Consider the following 15,433-nt stretch of genomic DNA (forward strand, 5'->3'; position numbering starts at 1 on the left):
AGAAAATGAAAAAGTTGATTTTTTCATAAACAATACATTCTGAGGAGTCTCTTAAAGTTAAATTTCGTGTGAATAAAAATAACATTTTATTATATACTGTTACACAAATGAACAATTTTCCAACACTATTTTTTAAAAATATAAAAATTTTACCGCATTACCGCGCGGTGCGGTGCGGTAAATAAAGTGCGGTTGCGGTAAGCGGTGCGGTTTTATTATTTTTTTTTGCGGTGCGGACAATCCATTTACCGCCCACATCCGCACCGCGACGAACCCTACTAAAAATGATTTTTTATTGTTGTGCCATAAAATAATAATAGTATTTATCCTCCTAGCAGTATAATGCAGTTCCGAAATAAAAAAAAATACAAGGGACAGCCCTATAGCGTGCAACTACTGACGTAGGACCACATTACTTAATTTGAAATATTTCATTTCTTAGTACATTTGGATTAATAATAAATCAAATAATTTCTTTCGCACAGTTCCAGTATGAACATCGAATGTAGAGCTTCCAATTTTCGACGGTTTTCAATTTCCCGGGATTCGGGAAAGAAATAAAAAAAATCCCTGGAAATCCCGGGAATACATAAGAAAAAAAGGAAGACTTGTTTCCTTGAAAATAAAAGAATATATTAAAAAGTTTTCAAACTTAATTGATTGCATGTATATCTGCCCTAAAACAATTGTTATAAGATGTCGATTTGACGGACTACACAGCATTGAATCATTCGATTACTCGTCACTCAGTTGATACAATATCTTTTAAATGATTTTTCTTGGATTAATCTTGGACAACCTAAATTCTGGTAACCACGATTACGATTGTGACGATATCCTGAACACAGCTACTGGAGTTATTGTCCAAAATTGGAATTCGTTGCAGAAAATTTCGATGAGTTGGGATCAATTTAATGCAAAGCATCTGGTTACTTTGGATGAAATGATTCAGCTGCCCCAGGGTAGTATGCGACCAAGCGAAAATACGTGATCAAATCCGTTCCCGGCACATTTGGATCAGCATCACTCCGAATTTAGATTGAATCAAAATAAAACGGATAACTACGCAGCGATGGGTGAAGTCTCCAATCGATTTCCTGTTACAAGCGAGTATCCGAATTGCTTGGTCTTCTAAAATACTGCACCATTGAAAGCAACATTGAAAAAGTTTGGATGTGCAGGATATTTGACCGATACGGGGTTCTGTACTTCTTTTCATAAAAATTTAAATATCCCGGAATGCAAAATTGTGTGTAAAATTCATATAATAAAATTTATATTACAACTCCAGTATAACACATTGGACAAAATATGCAAAAACTAATCGATTTTTTAAAAGAAATCTGCCCAATTTCCGTAGCTAATCTCCATTTGCAAAAACTTTCCTTGAAGTTCTAGTTATTAAAATAAGAAAGAACTATTTAAAAATCCATAAATTGGTTCAATGGTTGCGGAGACATCATGCGCACCACTAACGCTACTGTAAAGAAATACTTCGCGGTAATTGTAGGCGAATTTCTCGATTTTGGCATGAAAACATTTTTTAGCAAAGACTTGCGTAAGGTTTGGACACTATACCTTAAAAAATCACAAAAAAAATGTCTTCATATTACGGAGTTCAAAGATATATCGCCCATTGATCGACGAACCAGTTGAAAACGTGTATGTTACAATTACTACTCACTCCAAGTGTTTGCCGGTCGAGATATTGCCTGCGGATTTTTTGGAAGAGGTAAATTTTATGGAATAAATTAAAAAATCCTTTTCCCGGGATTCCCGAATCCCGAGAATGAGGAAACACAAATAAATTCTTGGGATGGAACCTCTATTCGAATGGTACATGCTGAACCAAACCGTTTTGCTTATCTGGTGATTTTATTTGTAGTAGACGATCGCATCCGATAAAGGACATTGTACAAGCGAGTCACAACATAGTTCCTACATACGTTTCCGAGCTCTCGAACGAACCAGATCGTTTTCTTGTGCCGTGCATAGAGTGAATAAATATATATACATTGCCAGTGAAGGTCAACCATTGTTAGAGGCAGTCTTTGTTCGCCGGTGCCTAGGCTGGTAAAGTGAATAGTGGAATAGCCGGACACGCCGCTATATAAGCTAAGTTTTTTTTTTTTTCATTTCCCTTTCCCCCGGTCGGTCGCTACTTCTTAGATCCCTTTCCCCTGAATATAAGTTTCATCTATCGTTTACACCACGTGTTATCCTCGTGCCTAAATGGCCGAGGACGAAGTAACATTGGATGGGAATGATATTCCCATAGATTTACTGGATAAACCCGAAATTACTCGCTCCCCTGATTCCCTTAATCCTCCTCGCATTAAAACATACATGGTCTATTTCCAACCCATCACGAAATCGCTTAATAATTTAGAGATCTCACGGGAGCTGACTGCTAACTACCCGTCCGTAGCTCAGATAACACGTGTTAGAGCTAATAAGATACGCATATTAGTGAACGACCTCGACCAGGCAAACCAGATTGCTCGAAGCGAGCGTTTTACAAAGCAATTTAAGGCGTATGTACCTTGTATGGCAGTGGAGATCGATGGAGTCGTCGCCGAACCGGGTTTGAAGTGCAAAGACGTGTTGAAGTACGGGGTTGGTTGCTTTAAGAACCCCACACTTCAACATGTGAAGATTCTGGAATGCAAGCAATTGTATTCAGCAAAAACTGAGAATAATAAAACAACTTATCCATTGTCAGACTCGCTTCGGGTGACTTTCTCCTGGTCTTCCCTCCCCAACTATGTCCTCCTGGATAAGCTTCGTCTACCTGTTCGCCTGTTTGTACCGCGGGTAATGAACTGCAGCAATTGCAAGCAGCTTGGCCACACAGCCACCTATTGTGGCAATAAGAAAAGATGCGTCAAATGCGAGGGAGAGCATGAGGATGACGCTTGCGGTAGAGAAACTAAAAAGTGTATTTTCTGCGGGGGCCTTCCTCACGATCTTAAATCATGCCCCGCGTACAATACCTGCTAGCTATCAACAGTACGCGTCGTTAGAAAGGCGAATTAAGAGTCTAATGAAAGCCAAAAAATGCAGTTATTGGCACCGGTTCGTCGACGGGTTAACGAGAGAAACAGCGATGAGCACTCTTTGGGGTACGGCTCGACGTATGCGTAACCGAAATAGTACCAACGAGAACCTGGAATATTCAAACCGTTGGATATTCGCTTTCGCCAAGAAGATCTGTCCGGACTCTGTCCCGGTACAGAAAACGTGCCGCGCCGCGTCTCCTCACGATACCGCGAACGAAAAACCGATTTCGATGGTGGAGTTCTCACTTGCTCTCTTGTCATGGAACAATAACGCCCCAGGGTTAGACAGAATCAAATTCAACTTGCTGAAGAATCTGCCTGACACTGCAAAAAAGCGCTTGTTGAACTTATTTAACAAGTTTCTTGAGGGTAACATTGTCCCTCATGACTGGAGGCAAGTGAAGATCATCGCCATCCAAAAACCAGGAAAACCAGCCTCCGAACACAACTCGTATCGACCGATTGCAATGCTGTCCTGTATTCGGAAGTTTCGCCTCGACAATTGGGTTGAAGCAAATTGCTTACTGTCAGATACACAATTTGGCTTCCGCAAAGGCAAAGGGACGAACGATTGCCTTGCGTTGCTTTCTACAGAAATCCAAATGGCCTATGCTAACAAAGAGCACATGGCATCAGTCTTCTTGGATATTAAGGGGGCTTTTGACTCAGTTTCTATCAATATTCTGTCAGAAAAGCTGGACCAGCATGGTCTTTCACCAATGTTAAATAACTTTTTGCTAAACATGTGGTCTGAAAAGCACATGCACTTTTCGCATGGCGATTTAACAACATTGCGATTTAGCTACATGGGTCTTCCCCAGGGCTCATGTCTAAGTCCCCTACTTTAATCATTGACGATTGTCTTGCCAATTCATGCACGCTAAGGCAACTTGCAGACGACGGGGTAGTCTCTGTTACAGGGTCCAATGCTGCCGATTTGCAAGGACCATTGCAAGATACTTTGGACAATTTGTCTACTTGGGCTCTCCAGCTGGATATCGAGTTCTCCACGGAGAAAACTGAATTGGTTGTCTTTTCTAGGAAGCGTGAGCCGGCGCAACTCCAGCTTCTATTAACGGGTGTAACGATCAATCAGGTCTTCACATTCAAATATATCGGGGTCTGGCTCGACTCTAAAGGTACCTGGGGATGTCACATTAGGTATCTGAAACAGAAACGCCAACAAAGGATCAATTTTTTCCGAACAATAACTGGAACATGGTGGGGGCCCACCCAGGATATTTCCATTATTTTACATTAATTCACACTTATTTAATTCACTTATAAAAATGTTGTTACTGGTACGAAGGTTTGCGTTTTACTAACTTGAGCTAGCTCATTAATCTTTCCTTTCCGTCGTCCCTTTTTGTTGTCAGCTGTGCCATGATTATTTTAGTGGGTTGCCTGGGTTGCCAACTCTTATAAACTATCATAGCAACCGCCGCTAATAAAAGGAGGGAAAATTATTTTCTCGGGACAGTTAACACGATTCTCTAGGCGAAAGGATATCCGCCAACACTGATGTTTGATATGGGATTTTTATGACGTGATGAACTTTGTTAGTACCACAGCCTAGTAAATATCAGAATTTTTTATCTTTCTTCAGCTTATTGTCTTTACATTCAAAATTACCTTAAGGGATCGAAACAAGCATGAAAATATTTTTGAAAAAAAATTATGAAACTAATAGAACACGGTAATGACCAATAAAAGAATTATATGTTATTGTAGCCTTCTATATTTAGACAAATTATTTTTAATACCCTAAAGCATATTTTAGCACAATTTTTTAATTACTACTTTGGTGTAACTCCTTAATTGAACACTTTTCTATTGTTAGATGATAGATCTAGATTGTAAGTTTGAAACTTTGATGTTACGGTTTATATATTCAGATACAGTAATTCGTAAAATCGGGTTTTTGTAATAACCGAGTATCAATCATTTGTTTTGCGCTATTGACGGTTTGTGCATTCTTTAGCACCACACTGTATCATTAACCAACATTACCAACTTTAGAAATTTATGTTGTCAGTGCGTTAAAACAATTCACACGCATTCTTGTATGAGTAAATTTTGATCGTAACACACGTTACAGTGAGTTGGTCTAGTATTACGAATGCCGAAAAAAGACCAGTTACTGTAATGCTCAGCAGAGAACCTGGAAGTAGTAGGCTTCTTCGAGGTAGGCTGTGCCCTGTGTGTGTGCTCGTCCGTGCAAGAAATAGGGAGTGGTGGCTCAAGATCAAGCAGCATGAAAGTTTTCAAAACATTCTGTAATGATTGGGAATACTTGGAATGTGTGACCACGATGTTCACGATGGCTTTCGTTTATAATTTTCCCTGGATTGAATTTTGTTTGCAGATGTGACGCATATCTGTTCGTGGTATGATCATGTAAAACTTTCATGAGTTATTTACTTTACTTTAAAAAAAAATCTCCCTACTCTAAATTCGAAGGACAATCTACAAATGTGAGCTCGATTTTTAGTTAAATTTCATTTAATGATAATGATTTTTTTATTTCGATTGTGGAGGTTTTAACCTTCTTAATCTCTTATGAAAAATTCCAACCCTATGTGCGGGGTCGGGACTCGAACCCAGGTGCGCTGCGTACAAAGCAATCGATTTACCAACTACGCTACGCCCCCTGATAATGATAATTTCGAACTTAGGGATTAGTCACTTCGTAAGACTTTTCATTCCTTTATTGATTTTATTTAAAAATAAAATAAAAATGAAGCAATTTTGGGATCACTATGATATCAATTTCAAGATTAATATGTTCCTGTAATTTTACGAAAGCCCTTATGAAGTTCAAAAGAGAAAATGTTTATTTTACAATGGTTTGGAAATATAATTAGTGTAATTGTTTTGGGATTTAAGATATTGCGCGGGGTGTAGGGTTACATCAAGTGTCCACGTTAGTCCGCAGAGGGATAACGAATAACGAAGAGTTTTTGGTCCACGGGGTACATGGATGGCGCAAAAGATTTGATTGATTGACCTTTTGAAGAAAACTCAAAAGCCCAAGGACTCTCCCATTATTGTCATTCCTAGAACATTGACAGATAGTCCGTTGAACCAATTAAGACAGAAAACCTTCTTGAGTGTAGTAGGCCAATATCAACATCGCAGACATGGAACTCACCGGACATCTCCTAAATGATATACTTTGCCAACAGACGCGGTCAAAACAATTTATCAAATTACACTACAAACACTTTATAAAATGTCAATTTATCTTTACCGGGGAACGTTGTTGTTTGAATCCGGCAGTGCTTGAGGCACTGGAAAACAAAAAAAACACAAGCTTTACGCTTCCTTGAAAAACTGCTGCATTCCTGTGCACTGTCGGAAATCGTGTCTATTGAACATTATAATCAATTTTAATAAATGTTCCACTTCGCCATTCTTCTACGGTATCAGCATCGTCAGCCATTTACGAGATTGGGCTGGGCGGGTCGCAATCCTTGTCTCCGATGTGGCATTCTTGTGGTCCTGCTCCTTCGCGTACGACAGCTGCCCATAAAACATGTCGATAAACAGCTAGGTCAACCCTGCCGAAGTGGAGAGCTCCACCGATTGCATCGATATACACCCAGTAATTGTCAATAAAGGAAGCGCTAAAGCACCTAAGCAGAAATGAAAAAAAACGCAACGAAATCATAACAAATTGCTTGTAATATTTTTAATATTTTAATAATATTAATGCCGAGGGAAGCGGTTGCCGTAGGTATAATTAGGCACTGTCGGATGCTGCGAGAGCGAGACATGAGGTCCCTAAACTGGCAATTTCCGACGAAGGATGCTGCGCTGGACCCGGAGAGGACGCAACGAAATTGAAACTTTGAACGGTTTCAATGGCGGTGCAAAATATCTTCACAACGATAAGCAATTATGCAATGCGTGATAAAATGTATGATTATCTGGTGGCTATAGCCCTAAATTAAGAGGTCACCACTTCCAGGAGGGTACTTTGTTAATAACTATGTTGGGAAAAGTAAATAGTGCAACCGAGGTTCACTCACAGGTCAGTGCTGCGATGTTTGCTTCGAACATAAGTATAGTAATTCAGAATATAAACAAGGAGACATGTCAATGTGAAAAATAAACAATATTAAAAACGAGGAACAAGTATCGTATGAAGCTGTTCAGTTTCATTTTAAATTTTCTGTCTGAAGAAGAGTTCGGTGTAACATCAGGACTGGAGTATGCTTCCATTTTTCCTTATTATATTTTTGAAATTTAGACAATTGAATATAAAATTCAGATAATTACATCACTGGGAGCTAACATTCAAACGTGTGAATCTTTATACATCTTCCTAGAAAAAATCTGGCAACATCAGCTCTCTGTGCTCAGTATTCAAAAAAAGTTTTCTGGTCATTTTAAAAGTTCCCCGTGAGAGAAAAAGACGAAAATCAGCTTCCACGGACCTTACGAGACTGCGCTGAGCTCGTTCGTGTTACCCCTTTTTAATAATTTATATTGTATTAAAAGTTTTCTGGCATTAAAATCAACACCATCTTCTCCCCTTGATGGTTTGTTTGAAGCTGCGTTTGGTTCATTCACCAAAGCCCGGGCTTTGCGCTGTCTCCGCCGATTCTGCTGCTACCGTCGCTTGGCTACTCCGATTCAGTCCAGGAGGGTGTCGTCCTCATGCGTAGAGAGCAAATGATGATAGGGCAAAACGGAAAACGAGACTGTTTGGTACTGAAATCCTTTGTGTGACATTGTTTGATCAGAATCAAGAGTTGTTCCTGATTGTCAATAATATTGTCGACGTCAAAAGGGTGAAGGGTTCTCCAGCCTGTTGTGTGGAACCGAACAAAGTGTCGTCGAAACGGACCTCAATGAGGCTGCTTGCCATTGATAAATGATCCAAGTGAAAAGATCACATTAGGAGAAAATTATAAGGTGCGATTTTATGACCGTGAATGGGTTATTATTGCGGAAAATGGTTTGTGTGAAATGTGAACATGTGATGATGTGATAATTCATTTGTTTTACTACGACACGCAAAAGTTTTCTAGAAATAAAAAATTGTTTAGTCATGCCAAGTTTGTCTAACTAATCAACGTCTCATGGATTTAGTTTCGATCAAAATCATTATATGATACGACCCTGGTGAAATAAATCGCCGACGAAACACCAAAAAATATACGCTCAAATGGCACCTTCCCATGTTAGATAAGAGAAAAGATTAGAAATAACTCATGTAACAATTCAAGTTTTATAGCACACTACAAGTGCAGTTTAGGTTTTAAGAGTGGTTTCAAGAGCACCACAAAACCACAATTGTTATTAGCAAAGGATGTGATGACACAAAACCAAAATTTTACTGAAGTGCTTCCACTTCCAGAAGCATGGGAAGTACTACTGTCACTTTAGTTGTTAAAAACTAATTTGACAAATCAATCACCTACACCCCGGTCCGGTAAGCATATTGTAGTTTAACATCTGCTCGGAAAAATATAAATTAAATTCAGGCGTTTAAAATACTACTTGAACAAGCCCAAAAATACCAACCAATGCACTTGCCGCACTTAACTCCACTCCTATTACACTGTTAACCTCTAATTGCGCAGTTGTTTACGAACAAATTATCGCATAAGCTGGATTTACGTAAACTAATCTGGCGCGTAATTATTTTCAATCTGCCGTGATGACAAGAGGCTGAAAAGAAAAGAAAAGCGGTCACCCACCAAAACCAAGTGCCAGAAAAAAATGTTGAATAATCAACACGCCAATTGCATAAAAAATGTGGTATTTCCAGCTCAACTGTCCACTGTATTTCTAAGAAACACAGCGTAATTTATCATAAACATAAGCGAAAACCAAAAATTATAGCGGAACAGCTTGAAAAATGTCAATTTGCTACCGTACACTACACCGTAAACACTTTACGAATAATAAATTCATCATTTTGGATGATGAATCATACTTTACATTTTCGCATCTTAAATTGAATGGAAATTATGGGAATTACACTTCCTTGACCTGATTCAAAGTCTGTACTAACAGGTTATCGTGCTCAATAAAATTACAAATTACAAATTAAAAAAAATTACTCACAGAATTGAATTAATAAAAGATGATGTTAAATATGCCGAATATCTGCCTGACAGCCTGTCCAAACAAAGCTGAAACGGACGAAGCAGATAAATGCTTGCCGAAATTGAAACATTGAACCATCGAAAAATATCACGCTCTTGAAGGAATCAAGAGCTTGGACGCTTGGACGAATCTTTCAAACCGAAAACCCGACGAATTGGCTGAATAGACCAAAAATACCATTTCCTGTCCACCTCCAAATGTGCCACAAACAGTGCCGTAGCGTAGTCTACCGACACCCTTGGCGGTGTCTCAATAATTAAGTGTGTACATACACAGAAAAATTTTTTTTTTTTATTTTCATGCACATATTTGGAGCATTAATATACATGTAAAATTAAGTTCCACCACAAGTTGTCGTGCTTTCTTCAACGAATTTTATTGTACTTTTACACGTTCATTGGAAATTACGGTTTCATTAAACGGAAATGCACTTTAATGTATTTTAAATCCAATATTGCTGTAAAATGAATGAAATGTAATATCACACGAATGAAAGTGTAAAATTGTATGCTTTTTGATGGGCCAATTGAGTGCATTGAATTTAACTTAATTTTCAATCAAATTTTTGATTCAAGCTTCGTTAGTTTACATTTGTATTGATTTACATGTCGATTTAATTTCATTATTTTTTGTGTGTAGATTTAGCGTATACATGTAAATGGCACATTTATCCTGACTTATTTTATGACATATATTCCTTTAGTTTATGAAGCAGGGCCTGTGCTGGTAAAATAAAATTGTTGAAAGATGCAGCATTTGTCAACGTGAATAATTATTTAACTTCGCCGTCTTCAATTGATTCACGCAGACTGAACTGCTCAGTACCAACTAAGTTTGGTATCTAGTATATCTACAAAATAATTGTTTAGGCATATCAAAATTAAATTCATCGTTAAAACACGAAGACACGAATCAGGTGGATTGTGGTGCCTGTAGTTAGTCCTGTGGTAAGCAACTGCTAAGAGAGTTTCGTTAAACGGTATTTGCTCAATAAGCGCAGGACACGCATGCGAGTTATTCAGTCAATACCTTAGTCAAGTCAATAGGAGGGGGTCGTTTTTGTTCCAATTTTGCGTCAGAATAGTCCAGCTCCTGATTGGTTGATTCTGACTTTTTGCACTATACGCAATGTTACTGCAGGGATATCGAAATGATGCTTGGCAGTGTTGCTATATTCATAGAAAAATATTGACACTACTTTGGATAAATTAAATTATTGTCGTTAAAAGAATAAAAATTATTAAATGGAACAGAAATTGTGCGGCAAAGTAGAACAAGTTTCTACCACACATTTGCCGTATATGTTGTTGATTAACTTTAACAAAAACAAGACAGCAATCAAACAATAATCTATTATTTTTTTTAGAATGACATGGAAAAACGGTGCCCATCATAAAATATAGTGAGTTCAAGATACAAAATATTGCAGGCATAAAAGTAATTAACAAGAATCCATTTTCATTAATACAATCAACAACACTGTTCGAAAGATTTCTGCAGGGTGAAAATGTGCGAAAAGAAGAATGTCGAAGGTAGGGCGACCATATTAGACGAGTAAAAAACCAGGAAATTCGAAAGGGTACTGCCTCCCCCCGTTACCTATCAATCGACTGGGACTTCTCTTTTGGTAGTTAAAAAGTTTTGGGGTCTGGCAGGTAGAGCTTCGGCAGTAAAAAAGTTCTGGAGCTCTGTCAGAAAGTTTTTCGTCGGAATTCGATCACCAAGCACTTTTTCGGATTTACACACACGCAGTTCTTGCTACACCACCCTCAGCGAAGGTTTTATGGTGAGATCGTATGTGCAGAACCGGCGCACTAAATGCACGTCATTGACGTAAATCAGAAACATCAATGGTCCCAAATAGCTTACTTGCTCTATACCTGGTAAACTCCAATGACAACCGTTATTTCTCGATCTGAGAGCTAGAATCGAAACAGCTGCAAAACCTATCGTTGTTTCCAAATTTCTCCATTTTTCGAATTGTTATATACCCCCTGTTATGTATGTGCTAGACTCGGCAGGTTAATCGCTGTTCAGCGTACAGGCGTGAAGTCATGTTAATAATCTATTAGGTACTTTTTTATTTCATTTATTTGACACGGTTCAATGTATTAGCTTACCTGAACCGTGGACCTTTTTATATTAACAATGTGTAAATAAAAATAAATCGAATATTGTTGTATATCCATCGGATCTTGTGTACGCGATTTGTAACTTGACAGGAAGATCATATTTGTTGTTGGAGATCCATTTATTGCATTGCCTGTTGTTGCTTGGGGATTACTTAGTCTGCTTTCTCTTGGTTTATCGTTTTCGTTCGTGCTATCCTAGCTATTAATGTTGAATGGGTGTTCACGATTACCTGGTTTGAGTTGTTTGTGGGACCTACGGGTCAAGATCGTGTATCCGTATTGCCTTTGCCATTTACTTTTTTATCGGTGGTACTGGCATTTGATTGAGAAGTAGTAGGCGGATCATAATGATCGGACACGCTGTGCGGAGGTTCGTTGGTACCTGAGCTGCAACTCCGGTTGTTTGTGATTTAGTTGATGTTGATGAGGGCTGTGTGTTGGGTTTACTTGTAGTTGATATTCTTTCGTTACAGGTTTATGTACATGGTTTCTCATAGTGTATCTTATTGTTACAGAACTGGCACGGAGGGGTCTGTTCTTCATATGTGCATAGCGTTATTTGAGATGTGGTTACGGTTATTTTGTATTGAAAGTTCAGCTATGAAGGAATTGGTTCCGTTACTGACATTCTCACGAAACGAACACCGTTGGAAATACCAAGATAAATTTTTCTCCGTCTTTCAAACTTAGCGGATTCCACCATTACGTATTCCAACATAATGGTTGAAATGAATTTATTGGTAGTACCCGGGTATAAATCGTGCAGGGTATCTTGATTCTAACGTTGTCATGCTCAACGACGCTGCTTATCGCATTGGCATGGGACATGTAGACAGCAGACTGCAGGTAGAAAATTCGTTTGATTCACTGCGTTGTTAACAAGCAGAGTGACTGTTTAGGTACTGGTATTGACCTTGAAGTGATTCCATAATCACCAGCTCAAGAGAGCGCTCAATGTAATTATTCCACAATAGTTTTTGATGTTTCACTATTATGGAATACATTTCCAGAAAGACGAAAAAATGCCACTAGCAACTTAAGGAATGAAGCATAATCACCAAATCGTTGATGTGCCTTCTCAGAGATACCAAAGGAAATTCTTCGGGTCCCAGATTGAAAGACGATTTAAACCGAGAAGAAGCTCTGAAAATCATCGTTTCATCGATACAGTTTGGTCCAGAACTGGAATCGGTTCGATTTTTTCGGATGTCAAATTTCCTTTCCAAAAAACAATTTTCAATTTTTTTCTTTACATACGAATACCTCTTTCTATTTTCAATTTCCATGTAAGAAAAGGAAGTTGAAAAGATAAATAACGCGGCACTCTTGAGAAATTTAAAAAACCATCGGAAGGTACAACTGGGAGATTCAAGTGCATTAAGTTTTGTTTGTCGTACTCCGAGCGAGGATGAGTATACGTTGCAGTTTTGGTTGCAATAACTGCGATCTGGAGCAGAGTGAATAAAGCGAAGGCTCAATATACAGAAACATATTGGGCTTAGAGGAAAAAAACTAGGACAAAACAAGCGTTTTTCTCGACCTCCCAGGACACCAGGACAGTCGATGGAAAACAAGGAGATGTCCTGGGAAACCAGGACGTATAGTCACCCTATCGAAGGAAACATAAGAAGTAGATTGTCACGTCTTGGTCAATACTTCCTGTGATGACATCGAACACGAACAAACGTTGCAATCTAATCTGTCATGTTGATAGACTTTTTAAACTGATCAGTCGACATTAGTCGGGATTAGCAGGGAAATTTCTTGGGCTATTCAAAGGAAACTGTGCCACGGATTGTATCGGGATATTGTACGTACAGGCCAGTTTACTGAGCAGACAATTAATTAGTGAATCCAACCCTCCTCTGTCGTACAACAACCCGAATAATTTTTTTGAAACCGGGAAAGATGCGAAAAACCTGATTTCCAAAAGATTGAACAGAAGTCTCCGTATTTGACTGTAGATCATTTCATCAACACGTAAGCCGCGAATCGCAAATATTCGTGAAACCGGTTGACGCGCTAGGTGTTTGTTGGCGACGGAAGAAGCATTGTATTTCACAATCAGTCTACTGGGTTGAAAATTTTAGAAACTCTTATCTAGTTATACATGTCATTAGATTTGAATCTCCAGTGCACGGTGAATGGAATGCAGACCAACGTCGATAAATGTAGGGTGATAAGTTTCGGGCGCTCGACAACTCTAAGACGCTGCGAATATACATCGAACACGTGGAATCTATTCGAGACCTGGGAGTGTTGCTTGACAGAAAACTTCGCTTTGCCGACAACATCACAGTTACAACGGCTAAAGGTTTTGCAACATTGGGTTTTTGACGTAGGACTATGTTTTTGTTTTCGATATGGGGGTGCACGTTGCAAATTCTACAAAAATGGTATGTAACGAAAAGTGGTCCAATTTTAAATGCATATAATTCAGCCATCTCACGACAAATTTTCAAATTTTTTGCTCATATCGCCCCGAAATACTTCTAAGAATAGATTCCAATAGATAAATCCAAAGATTTTTGATATCATGGCATTAAAAACTTAAATATTGTGCAACCTAGTCAAAATTTACACACAGAAGATAGCGCTTCCCAAGTTCGGTACGACAGATTTGTGTACCTAGCGCGCTATGCTTCTATGAATGACGTCATCATCGACTATTTAAAGAACGGATTTCGCCGGACAAGCTCAGTTGCCTGTTGCACGGCAGGCGGAGCAGACCACTGCACTGTGTGTTTTCACAGCCAGTGTAGATGAGTTAGAAGTTCGTTGCACTGGCTGTGGAGGTACGCTACCCAATGCTGTCTAACACGCGACTGAGCTTGTCCGTTCAAATACTATGCTTTATTTGTGTTGTGCTCGTTTCCAGCACACTTTTATGTACAATTATTCGTACACAAAATCGTTTGTACATGCGAGCTCCATTTGCAAACAAGGTTAACATAGTGTCGTTGTATTAGTTGTCTCTTTCGCCATCATCATCAGCGTTGATTCCTTTTGATTTGTTCGCTTGGGTTCAATGTTTGAGGCGAATGTGTAGGTAGGTGTTGTGCGTTTCATTGGAAACGAGCCATTCAATCGTTTGAGGCGACGAAGAGAATTGGCGCATTTGATATTAAATGCTGATAAACGTCGAAAAATATGTATTACCCAAGTTTAATGCGTGCTAATTATTTACTTTAGCCGAATTTGTCAATAAAACTGACTGCAAACTGTGCTTCTAAAGTTTCAGGTTTTCGTATGTTTTATTTACAATAAGGTTTTTACTCAAAATTGCACCACCTTTTATTAAAGTGTCATTTATCCCATAAGAAATACATTGCGGCGAATCGTGCGCCGAATAGCGCTACGAATTTTGCCGCGACGAAAAATAATCGTCGCGCCTCCTTTTGAACAGCACGGACAATGTATCTAATTTGTTACTAAATTGTTAACGGTTGCATAGACTTATCCAGCTGGGTTGGTATTGTGCTGCTTTGACGTTTAAATTAGGAGGAAAATAAGAATTTTACACGGCGAATTGGGAGGCAAACACCACTCTTCTGGGCCTGAGGAGAAGGCGGTAGTATAAAAATGAGAGATTTCAGTGTGCGTATTTTAAATATCTCAATGACAGAAATCTGTGCTTTCGTTGCGCAAAGACAAAAACTTTCTTAGCAACAAATTTACGTGGATCGACGAAAAGCACAACGAAGGTTTATTATTTCCGTTCGACCAATTCATGGACTCATTTCCACTTCACTTGATTAATTTTCACGCCGCCTATCCTATTTTGATACAACTAATAGGTACATTAGACTGGTTCAATTTTTGACTTTTAGCTCCACCAGGCTATACTGATTCCTTTTATGGTCCGTAGTAATTGTGCAAATTTTGGTACCGATCGATTGTGTCTACGGACCCTCCAAAAATTTCAAAGTTTGTATGGAAGTTTGTATGGAAAATCGGTTAACATGCATAACATACATAAGGTACATACTATAAAGCCTATTTACACTGCCCCTAGAAAAACCGTTGCAAAACGCATCTAAGTCCATACATAAAATTGTTTTCGATTCTTGTATATTTATAGTTTCAATATATGGTTAAGTCCACAGCGTTCACTACATTTGT

The sequence above is a fragment of the Topomyia yanbarensis genome, chromosome 3 (genome assembly GCF_030247195.1).
Source record: "Topomyia yanbarensis strain Yona2022 chromosome 3, ASM3024719v1, whole genome shotgun sequence".
Lineage (NCBI taxonomy): Eukaryota > Metazoa > Arthropoda > Insecta > Diptera > Culicidae > Topomyia > Topomyia yanbarensis.